This window comes from Monomorium pharaonis, chromosome 11 (genome assembly GCF_013373865.1).
Source record: "Monomorium pharaonis isolate MP-MQ-018 chromosome 11, ASM1337386v2, whole genome shotgun sequence".
NCBI lineage: Eukaryota > Metazoa > Arthropoda > Insecta > Hymenoptera > Formicidae > Monomorium > Monomorium pharaonis.
The window spans coordinates 13,448,869-13,461,340 of NC_050477.1; the positions used below are offsets into that span (position 1 = coordinate 13,448,869).

The 12,472-nt window shown below is 31.9% G+C and overlaps 1 protein-coding gene and 1 long non-coding RNA gene across 3 annotated transcripts in view; one reads left to right on the forward strand and one right to left on the reverse strand.

Moving 5' to 3' along the window:
* The window catches only part of LOC105828424, a 282,603-nt gene that overhangs the window by 194,473 nt on the left and 75,658 nt on the right, over positions 1 to 12,472 (forward strand). The window lies entirely within an intron of this gene.
* Positions 1 to 12,472, reverse strand: part of LOC105835660 (discoidin domain-containing receptor 2) — a 195,741-nt gene that overhangs the window by 40,611 nt on the left and 142,658 nt on the right. The gene's annotated exons all lie outside the window — the stretch shown is intronic.

Sequence of the window (12,472 nt, forward strand, 5' to 3'; positions counted from 1 at the left end):
ATTTCTCTTCTATTTTTTATCTCTGCTTCTCGATAAGACCTTTGAAAAGAAAATAGCGCGGGCGAGTAGAAAAGAAAAGACGGAAGGAATCTTTCAGTACAGCGCACGTCACTCTTGCGTTTCGACATCGTCGGAAGGGACTCGTGGAGCGTTCGTCATAACATCGTAAGAATCTTAAGGTGTATTAAAACTTACGAGAATTTCAATCACGCAGTTTGCATTGTGTGCCCGCACGCGACTTTGTGTTTGGATTCCTGTGCGACAACTACTACGATCGTCCCTTCCGTTTTCAACAATATACCGGGTTCACGCGGTGCCGTTATATCGCCCTGACCTATCCGCTTTCATACAACCCCCTTCCCTCCCTTAATATCGTCCCTCGAGTAAATAGTTTCCAGTTTCCTGTCGTCGCCGCCTTCGGCCGCTATCTACCATCAATTCCGAACCTTCACGAGGATCGTAAGATAACCATCCTGGGCGGATATACCGTATCCAACGCCTCTCCTTCGGTTGATGATTTTCCCCTTTACTAAAGCATTTCGGGGAGAGCTGTGGAGTTACGAGCATTGTGTGCTCGTAAACCAGAAATAAGAATGACCGCGAGCTGTCAACTGCCACAAACGTTTCTCATCGATATTTTATTAAAGGCAGACATTTGTTACGCGAGAACCTTATGCTATTTTAATCGATACAAATTATAGTTATATCTCATAGCATTGAGAAAGTTATGATATTCTTATTTCGGGAATATTGCGTAAAATCATAAATTATCGCGCTTTTAAATTCTTAGATATATAAAAAAATATGTTCAGGCTCAGAATAAATAATTTCATACTGTTAAATTGAAAAGTGATTAATCTGTTCGGGACCATCTTTAAGGTGGTAAGACTGCGCGGCGACGCCAGTGATCCGCCGATTGTAGACGCGCTCTCGCGATCGGTTGTAGGGAGTTTGCCACTCTTAACCGAATGTGTTCATGAGAGGAAGCAGTCTTCTGCTTGAGCGTTTTTTGGCGGGGCTGCTTCTTCTTCCAGTTTTTGTTTACTAAGCGCGGGTAGTGAGTGTTCTCCTCGAGCAGCTCTAATAGTATTTATAAATCTGACGGTTCCTTATAATTCCGATCGTAACTAAGTGTCATATTCATTGTTGAGGCTGTTAGCCTATATCGTTTTCGTGTTAAAACTTACCTAATCATTTTATTGGAGCTCTCGATACGATTTATTAGACAATCAAATGTTGTAGCTCTCGATACGATTTATTAGAAAATCAAAAGCTCGCTGCACCATTTTTTATAACGAGGTTACTGAGCCTGAAAGCTGGAGGGGCTATTAGCCTATGCATTGAGTGGCTTTAGTCAAACATTCGTTTCTGTAGACCCACGAGACGATGAGTATATTTGATATCTATTAACTCTCGAGGGGTAAGTCTAAATTGTCAAGGCAGAAGGACGCTTCTTGCCAGCTTGCAGATCTGCATTTTTACGTAAATCTGGTACCAGAACTTTATTACTGTAAAGCAAAGATCATGTCTTCATGATCCGAACTTCTGTTTGTTTCAAACGAAGTATGTTAAGCATCACCACGGCCATCTCAGTTCATTATTAACAATAGTTATTGATCCGCAGACATATTGAAGGACGCTTGCATGCTTCTTTTATTATACTAGACCACAACATTGCGCGCGCTTCGCGCGCGCCACTTAGCATTTTTATATTGAACATTGCACTTTTTTTTCTTCTGTAATATTACTCTCACACACTTTATCATATTTAATGCCCTTCTCTATCTCACGCTCTTTCTCCCACTCTCTAAATTATTAATTATAATATTAATGATATTAATTATATTATTTTCATATTGTTCAATATTACTCTTACACTTTACTTTCTTATTTAATCCTCTTCTTTATCTCTCACGCTCTCCCACTCTCCTCCCTCCACCCCTCTCTCACTCACTAAACACAAATTAGTGATTATATTATATTTTCATGTTTCTTAATATCACTCTTACATACTTTATCTCCATACTTAATCCCCTTTAAATAAATTAAAAATTATAATATATTATATGTAATGTTACCTGTTAATTTTCAATCAATTTTCAAAACTTTCACTTTCTGGCGAACTCTTTAGAAAATTATTGTACGCGTCCGGAACTATAGGAAAACTGTGTTAAAATAAATAGAATTCTCAATATTCGATTAGCATTTCCCGTCAACCCTCAAAATTCAAGTTTTCCGGAAAATATAATTGTTTAAAAAATGTTTTAATTAATTATATCACCTGAATTCTATAGCAAATTATTGTACGCGTCCGGAACTATGTGAGAATTACGTTAAAATAAATAGATCAGTCGATATTTGATTAGCATTTCAGGTCTAGCTTTAAAAATTCAAGTTTTCCGGGCAAAATAATTGTTTAAAAAATGTTTTTATTAATTATAACACCGTAACTTTCCAAAAACTATTGTACGCGTCCAGAACTATATGAAAACTGCGTTAAAATAAATAGAACTGTTGATATTCGATTTGCATTTCACGTCTAGCCCTCAAAATTCAAGTTTTTCGGGCAAAATAATTGTTTAAAAGATGTTTTAATTAATTATATTACCAAAACTCTATAGAAAATTATTGTACGCGTCTGAAACTATATGAGAACTGCGTTAAAATAAATAAAACTGTCGATATTCGATTAGCATTTCACGTCTAGTCCTCAAAAATCAAGTTTTCCGGGAAAAATAACTGTTTAAACAATGTTTTAATTAATTAAAACACCGTATCTTTTTAAAAAACTCTTGTAGGCGTCCAGAACTATATGAGAATTACGTTAAAATACATAGATCTGTCGATATTCGATTAGAATTTCAGGCCTAGCCCTAAAATACAAGTTTTTCGGGCAAAATAATTGTTTAAAAAATGTTCTAATTAATTATTTCACCTGAACTTTATAAAAACATATTGTACGCGTCCCGAACTATATGAGAATTACGTTCAAATAAATAGATCTGTCGATATTCGATTAGCACTTGTCGTGTAGCCTTAGAAATTCAAGTTTTTCGGTCAAAATAATTGTTTAAAAAATGTTTTAATTAATTATATTATCTGAACTTTATAGAAACATATTGTACGCGTCCCGAACTATATGAGAATTACGTTCAAATAAATAGATCTGTCGATATTCAAATAACACTTGACGTGTAGCCTTAGAAATTCAAGTTTTTCGGGCAAAATAATTGTTTAAAAAATGTTTTAATTAATTATATCACCTGAACTTTATAGAAACATATTGTACGCGTCCCGAACTATATGAGAATTACGTTAAAATACATAGATCTGTCGATATTCGATTAGCACTTATCGTGTAGCCTCAAAAATTCAAGTTTTTTGGGCAAAATAATTGTTTAAAAAATGTTTTAATTAATTATATCACCTGAACTTTATAGAAACATATTGTAAGCGTCCCGAACTATATGAGAATTACGTTAAAATAATTAGATCTGTCGATATTCAAATAGCACTTGACGTGTAGCCTTAGAAATTCAAGTTTTTCGGGCAAAATAATTGTTTAAAAAATGTTCTAATTAATTATATCACCTGAACTTTATAGAAACATATTGTACGCGTCCCGAACTATATGAGAATTACGTTAAAATAATTAGATCTGTCGATATTCGATTAGCACTTGTCGTGTAGCCTTAGAAATTCAAGTTTTTCAAGCAAAATAATTGTTTAAAAAATGTTTTAATTAATTATATCACCTGAACTTTATAGAAACATATTGTACGCGTCCCGAACTATATGAGAATTACGTTAAAATACATAGATCTGTCGATATTCGATTAGCACTTGTCGTGTAGCCTCAAAAATTCAAGTTTTTTGGGCAAAATAATTGTTTAAAAATTGTTTTAATTAATTATATCACCTGAACTTTATAGAAACATATTGTAAGCGTCCCGAACTATATGAGAATTACGTTAAAATAAATAGATCTGTCGATATTCGATTAGCACTTGTCGTGTAGCCTCAAAAATTCAAGTTTTTCAAGCATAATAATTGTTTAAAAAATGTTCTAATTAATTATATCATCTGAACTTTATAGAAACATATTGTACGCGTCCCGAACTATATGAGAATTACGTTAAAATAATTAGATCTGTCGATATTCGATTAGCACTTGTCGTGTAGCCATAAAAATTCAAGTTTTTCAAGCAAAATAATTGTTTAAAAAATGTTCTAATTAATTATATCACCGGAACTTTACAGAAACATATTGTACGCGTCCCGAACTATATGAGAATTACGTTAAAATAAATAGATCTGTCGATATTCAAATAGCACTTGACGTGTAGCCTTAGAAGTTCAAGTTTTTCAGGCAAAATAATTGTTTAAAAAATGTTCTAATTAATTATATCACCTGAATTTTATACAAACATATTGTACGCGTCCCGAACTATATGAGAATTACGTTAAAATAATTAGATCTGTCGATATTCGATTAGCACTTGTCGTGTAGCCTTAGAAATTCAAGTTTTTCAAGCAAAATAATTGTTTAAAAAATGTTTTAATTAATTATATCACCTGAACTTTATAGAAACATATTGTACGCGTTCCGAACTATATGAGAATTACGTTCAAATAAATAGATCTGTCGATATTCGATTAGCACTTGTCGTGTAGCCTCAAAAATTCAAGTTTTTCGGGCAAAATAATTGTTTAAATAATGTTCTAATTAATTATATCACCGGAACTTTACAGAAACATATTGTACGCGTCCCGAACTATATGAGAATTACGTTTAAATAAATAGATCTGTCGATATTCGATTAGCACTTGTCGTGTAGCCTTAGAACTTCAAGTTTTTTGGGCAAAATAATTGTTTAAAAAATGTTTTAATTAATTATATCACCTGAACTTTGTAGAAACATATTGCACGCTTCCCGAACTATATGAGAATTACGTTAAAATAAATAGATCTGTCGATATTCAAATAGCACTTGACGTGTAGCCTTAGAAATTCAAGTTTTTCGGGCAAAATAATTGTTTAAAAAATGTTTTAGTTAATTATATCACCTGAACTTTACAGAAACATATTGTACGCGTCCCGAACTATATGAGAATTACGTTAAAATAATTAGATCTGTCGATATTCGATTAGCACTTGTCGTGTAGCCTTAGAAATTCAAGTTATTCAAGCAAAATAATTGTTTAAAAAATGTTCTAATTAATTATATCACCGGAACTTTACAGAAACATATTGTACGCGTCCCGAAATATATGAGAATTACGTTAAAATAAATAAATCTGTCGATATTCAAATAGCACTTGACGTGTAGCCTTAGAAATTCAAGTTTTTCGGGCAAAATAATTGTTTAAAAAATGTTCTAATTAATTATATCACCTGAACTTTATAGAAACATATTGTACGCGTCCCGAACTATATGAGAATTACGTTAAAATAATTAGATCTGTCGATATTCGATTAGCACTTGTCGTGTAGCCTTAAAAATTCAAGTTTTTCAAGCAAAATAATTGTTTAAAAAATGTTCTAATTAATTATATCACCGGAACTTTACAGAAACATATTGTATGCGTCCCGAACTATATGTGAATTACGTTCAAATAAATAGATCTGTCGATATTCGATTAGCACTTGTCGTGTAGCCTTAGAAATTCAAGTTTTTCAAGCAAAATAATTGTTTAAAAAATGTTTTAATTAATTATATCACCTGAACTTTATAAAAACATATTGTACGCGTTCCGAACTATATGAGAATTACGTTAAAATACATAGATCTGTCGATATTCGATTAGCACTTGTCGTGTAGCTTCAAAAATTCAAGTTTTTTGGGCAAAATAATTGTTTAAAAAATGTTTTAATTAATTATATCACCTGAACTTTATAGAAACATATTGTAAGCGTCCCAAACTATATGAGAATTACGTTAAAATACATAGATCTGTCGATATTTGATTAGCACTTATCGTGTAGCCTCAAAAATTCAAGTTTTTTGGGCAAATTAATTGTTTAAAAAATGTTTTAATTAATTATATCACCTGAACTTTATAGAATCATATTGTAAGCGTCCCGAACTATATGAGAATTACGTTAAAATAATTAGATCTGTCGATATTCGATTAGCACTTGTCGTGTAGCCTTAGAAATTCAAGTTTTTCAAGCATAATAATTGTTTAAAAAATGTTCTAATTAATTATATCACCGGAACTTTATAGAAACATATTGTACGCGTCCCGAAATATATGAGAAATACGTTAAAATAAATGGATCTGTCGATATTCAAATAGCACTTGACGTGTAGCCTTAGAAATTCAAGTTTTTCGGGCAAAATAATTGTTTAAAAAATGTTCTAATTAATTATATCACCTGAACTTTATAGAAACATATTGTACGCGTCCCGAACTATATGAGAATTACGTTAAAATAATTAGATCTGTCGATATTCGATTAGCACTTGTCGTGTAGCCTTAGAAATTCAAGTTTTTCAAGCAAAATAATTGTTTAAAAAATGTTCTAATTAATTATATCACCGGAACTTTACAGAAACATATTGTAAGCGTCCCGAACTATATGAAAATTACGTTAAAATAATAAGATCTGTCGATATTCGATTAGCACTTGTCGTGTAGCCTTAAAAATTCAAGTTTTTCAAGCAAAATAATTGTTTAAAAAATGTTCTAATTAATTATATCACCGGAACTTTACAGAAACATATTGTACGCGTCCCGAACTATATGAGAATTACGTTAAAATAATTAGATCTGTCGATATTCGATTAGCACTTGTCGTGTAGCCTTAGAAATTCAAGTTTTTCAAGCATAATAATTGTTTAAAAAATGTTCTAATTAATTATATCACCGGAACTTTATAGAAACATATTGTACGCGTCCCGAAATATATGAGAAATACGTTAAAATAAATGGATCTGTCGATATTCAAATAGCACTTGACGTGTAGCCTTAGAAAATCAAGTTTTTCGGGCAAAATAATTGTTTAAAAAATGTTCTAATTAATTATATCACCGGAACTTTATAGAAACATATTGTACGCGTCCCGAACTATATGAGAATTACGTTAAAATAATTAGATTTGTCGATATTCGATTAGCACTTGTCGTGTAGTCTTAGAAATTCAAGTTTTTCAAGCAAAATAATTGTTTAAAAAATGTTCTAATTAATTATATCACCGGAACTTTACAGAAACATATTGTAAGCGTCCCGAACTATATGAAAATTACGTTAAAATAATAAGATCTGTCGATATTCGATTAGCACTTGTCGTGTAGCCTTAAAAATTCAAGTTTTTCAAGCAAAATAATTGTTTAAAAAATGTCCTAATTAATTATATCACCGGAACTTTACAGAAACATATTGTACGCGTCCCGAACTATATGAGAATTACGTTAAAATAATTAAATCTGTCGATATTCGATTAGCACTTGTCGTGTAGCCTTAGAAATTCAAGTTTTTCAAGCATAATAATTGTTTAAAAAATGTTCTAATTAATTATATCACCGGAACTTTACAGAAACATATTGTACGCGTCCCGAACTATATGAGAATTACGTTAAAATAATTAGATCTGTCGATATTCGATTAGCACTTGTCGTGTAGCCTTAGAAATTCAAGTTTTTCAAGCATAATAATTGTTTAAAAAATGTTCTAATTAATTATATCACCGAAACTTTATAGAAACATATTGTACGCGTCCCGAACTATATGAGAATTACGTTAAAATAATTAGATCTGTCGATATTCGTTTAGCACTTGTCGTGTAGCCTTAGAAATTCAAGTTTCTCAAGCAAAATAATTGTTTAAATAATGTTCTAATTAATTATATCACCGGAACTTTACAGAAACATATTGTACGCGTCCCGAACTATATGAGAATTACGTTAAAATAATTAGATCTGTCGATATTCGATTAGCACTTGTCGTGTAGCCTTAGAAATTCAAGTTTTTCAAGCATAATAATTGTTTAAAAAATGTTCTAATTAATTATATCACCGGAACTTTATAGAAACATATTGTACGCGTCCCGAACTATATGAGAATTACGTTTAAACAATTAGATCTGTCGATATTCGATTAGCACTTGTCGTGTAGCCTTAGAAATTCAAGTTTTTCAAGCAAAATAATTGTTTAAATAATGTTCTAATTAATTATATCACCGGAACTTTACAGAAACATATTGTACGCGTCCCGAACTATATGAGAATTACGTTAAAATAAATAGATCTGTCGATATTCAAATAGCACTTGACGTGTAGCCTTAGAAATTCAAGTTTTTCGGGCAAAATAATTGTTTAAAAAATGTTCTAATTAATTATATCACCTGAATTTTATACAAACATATTGTACGCGTCCCGAACTATATGAGAATTACGTTAGAATAAATAGATCTGTCGATATTCAAATAGCACTTGACGTGTAGCCTTAGAAATTCAAGTTTTTCGGGCAAAATAATTGTTTAAATAATGTTCTAATTAATTATATCACCGGAACTTTACAGAAACATATTGTACGCGTCCCGAACTATATGAGAATTACGTTCAAATAAATAGATCTGTCGATATTCGATTAGCACTTGTCGTGTAGCCTTAGAAATTCAAGTTTTTCAAGCAAAATAATTGTTTAAAAAATGTTTTAATTAATTATATCACCGAAACTTTACAGAAACATATTGTACGCGTCCCGAACTATATGAGAATTACGTTCAAATAAATAGATCTGTCGATATTCGATTAGCACTTGTCGTGTAGCCTTAGAAATTCAAGTTTTTCAAGCAAAATAATTGTTTAAAAAATGTTTTAATTAATTATATCACCTGAACTTTATAGAAACATATTGTAAGCGTCCCGAACTATATGAGAATTACGTTAAAATAATTAGATCTGTCGATATTCGATTAGCACTTGTCGTGTAGCCTTAGAAATTCAAGTTTTTCAAGCAAAATAATTGTTTAAAAAATGTTCTAATTAATTATATCACCGGAACTTTACAGAAACATATTGTACGCGTCCCGAACTATATGAGAATTACGTTCAAATAAATAGATCTGTCGATATTCGATTAGCACTTGTCGTGTAGCCTTAGAACTTCAAGTTTTTCAAGCAAAATAATTGTTTATAAAATGTTTTAATTAATTATATCACCTGAACTTTATAGAAACATATTGTACGCGTCCCGAAATATATGAGAATTACGGTAAAATAAATAGATCTGTCGATATTCAAATAGCACTTGACGTGTAGCCTTAGAAATTCAAGTTTTTCGGGCAAAATAATTGTTTAAAAAATGTTCTAATTAATTATATCACCTGAACTTTATAGAAACATATTGTACGCGTCCCGAACTATATGTGAATTACGTTAAAATAAATAGATCTGTCGATATTCAAATAGCACTTGACGTGTAGCCTTAGAAATTCAAGTTTTTCGGGCAAAATAATTGTTTAAAAAATGTTCTAATTAATTATATCACCTGAACTTTATAGAAACATATTGTACGCGTCCCGAACTATATGTGAATTACGTTAAAATAAATAGATCTGTCGATATTCAAATAGCACTTGACGTGTAGCCTTAGAAATTCAAGTTTTTCGGGCAAAATAATTGTTTAAAAAATGTTCTAATTAATTATATCACCTGAACTTTATAGAAACATATTGTACGCGTCCCAAACTATATGAGAATTACGTTAAAATAATTAGATCTGTCGATATTTGAACAGCATCTCACCTTTAGCCCTCAAAAGTCAAGTTTTTCGGACAAAATAATTGTTTAAAAAATGTTTTAATTAATTATATCACTGGAACTCTTTAGAAAATTATTGGACGCGTCCGGAACTATATGAAAACTGCGTTAAAATAAATAAATCTGTCGATATTCAATTAGCACTTCACGTCCAGCTTTCAAAATTCAAGTTTTCCGGGCAAAATAATTTTTAAAAAAATGTTTTTATTAATTACAACACCATAACTTTTTTAAAAACTATTGACACACGTTTAATCGGCATCGCAGAAAAGCGACAACAATACTTCGAGAGATGCGAGTATTGATGCCATGCCCTTTTTTAGAAAGGATTCTTACTTCTCCCCCCCCCGCCTTTCTCTCTTTCTCTCTCTCTCTCTTTCTCTTCCTCTCGTATATTTTTTATTTGGCTCTTTTTTCTTTTTCCCTGATTTCTTGTAATTATTTCAATCAGCTATCAAAAGTGACAGTTTGACAGCTGAAAACGACACGAAGTAGTTTGACAGCTGGAAATGACACGAAGTGAAGACAGTCACAACGCACTTAACAACTTTATAGCGAGACAGCCAATCAGCATCTCGGAAAAGCGGCAACAATAAATTCGATTCGATTTAACATCTCCTTTTTTAGATAGGATATATTTTTTATTTGGCTCTTTTTTCTTTTTCCCTGATTTCTTGTAATTATTTCAATCAGCTATCAAAAGTGACAGTTTGACAGCTGAAAACGACACGAAGTAGTTTGACAGCTGGAAATGACACGAAGTGAAGACAGTCACAACGCACTTAACAACTTTATAGCGAGACAGCCAATCAGCATCTCGGAAAAGCGGCAACAATAAATTCGATTCGATTTAACATCTCCTTTTTTAGATAGGAACAAGTTCGGCCATTTTGTTTAAGACATTCATTTTTTGCGTTGTTCGTGTTGTGCTCGTATTGATTATTAGTAAAAATAATTTACTTGATTACATCTGCATTAGTCATTTAATCATTTGTATTTGCTGCATATTCGTATCACAGATAAATACTTATATTCTTGCCTATTATATTGTTGTCTATTATATTCGCATGAATATTAGAATAATTAATTTGTAATTGCTAAGATGCTTATGCATCTTACAAGCTGGTGAATTTTATTATTAATTTGTAATTATTTATGTATTACAATTTATGAATTGTTTATGTGTTTACTATTTACTTGATTCATTGTTTCGAATGTATTGTATAATATGTTGTATTTATTATTTTGAATGTATTTTATAATCTTATGTTTTTTGTGATTGAGTCTCCTTCACATTAATTATCTATAAAAAAGAGAATACATATAATTTTAACTGAGCGAGTCCTATAAACGTCACAGAACTTTAAGTAGAAATAGATTCTCTTTTTTAACGTTTGATTAGAATTCTATTCTTAAATAAGACATAACACAAATTTATTAATATAAATTAATAAATAATTATAACTATGTTTAATTCTTAAAAGAATATTAATTAGAATTTCCATTACTTAAGAAAACACTTGCTTGTACAGTTTATTATAAAATTATTAAAAAAGGAAAGAGAAAAATCAACTTCCGCAGTGTTCCAATTTAAATATATATTTACTAACTTTTTTTTTCCAATTTAAACATATATTTACTAACTTTTTCCTCTTTTGCTACTCGTACGATTCTCCGTTATGTATATTTCTGAAGTATTTTTAAAAACTTTCGAATGAAGGCGCCGATGTAAATATCGATTTCGCGTGAGAAATTCGTCTCGACTGCAGGAATATCGGACGACGGTGTTTCTCGATTTAAAGAGAGTCGGGAGAAGTTGTACGCAGTTTTGCCGGGTTTAAAAGTTTAAGAAGGCGGAAGTACGACGGTGTATCCGAGTATACCGGCGCGACGCGGCGAGGATGTCTCGTGGCATAAACGGAAAGACACAAATGTATCCAGAAGGCGAGTAAACAGCAGCGACTGGTTGCAGCCTAGCTCGCGGTTCAATATAAATGTAAATTGGAACAGATTCGAGCGGGCGCTACGGAACACGTTTGGCTCCGAAGCCCAAGCTCTTGCACTGGCCCTCACGGCTTTTCTAGATTCTACTGACCCTTTCGACTTTCTCGTTTACACACCTACACTTGGAGTAGACCGATGGGAAAATTTCATTTTCACCCTGGCGGTACGCGTCTCGGAAACGGACCCATCTCGCGAATATTGCGCCCGATCAATCGTACGAAAAAAACCATTTCCTGTATACGAACACGTCCTTCTCAATTAAATTTTGACGGTTATTTGATTTGCTGAATAATATTTGTGGATGTCTGTAAAGCAGTTGTTAACAGATGATGTATTACTTCCTGTCGGAGTCACGCGCATTAATCATTGCTTCATTAAATAGAAGAAAAACTTTCCGGGTTGATAATCCGAAAATGTATCCGAGTAAATCGACTGGAAGGTAAGCATTGGAAAAAAAAAGGAAACATATTAACAAAGTAACGTGTGCTTTTGATGCATGAAATCAAGCGAATGAAACACGTGTAAATTGAAAATTCACGAAATAACGAAGCAAATATGTCCGCTCTAAAGCGGAAGCTATCCGAGATATTTTAACAGAATTCTCGTCGCGCATTCACATATTTCAAATTATATGCGCTACGCTACGAGGAATGCATTTCATACATAACAGTTATGTACAGGACACTGACATAATGTTTTAG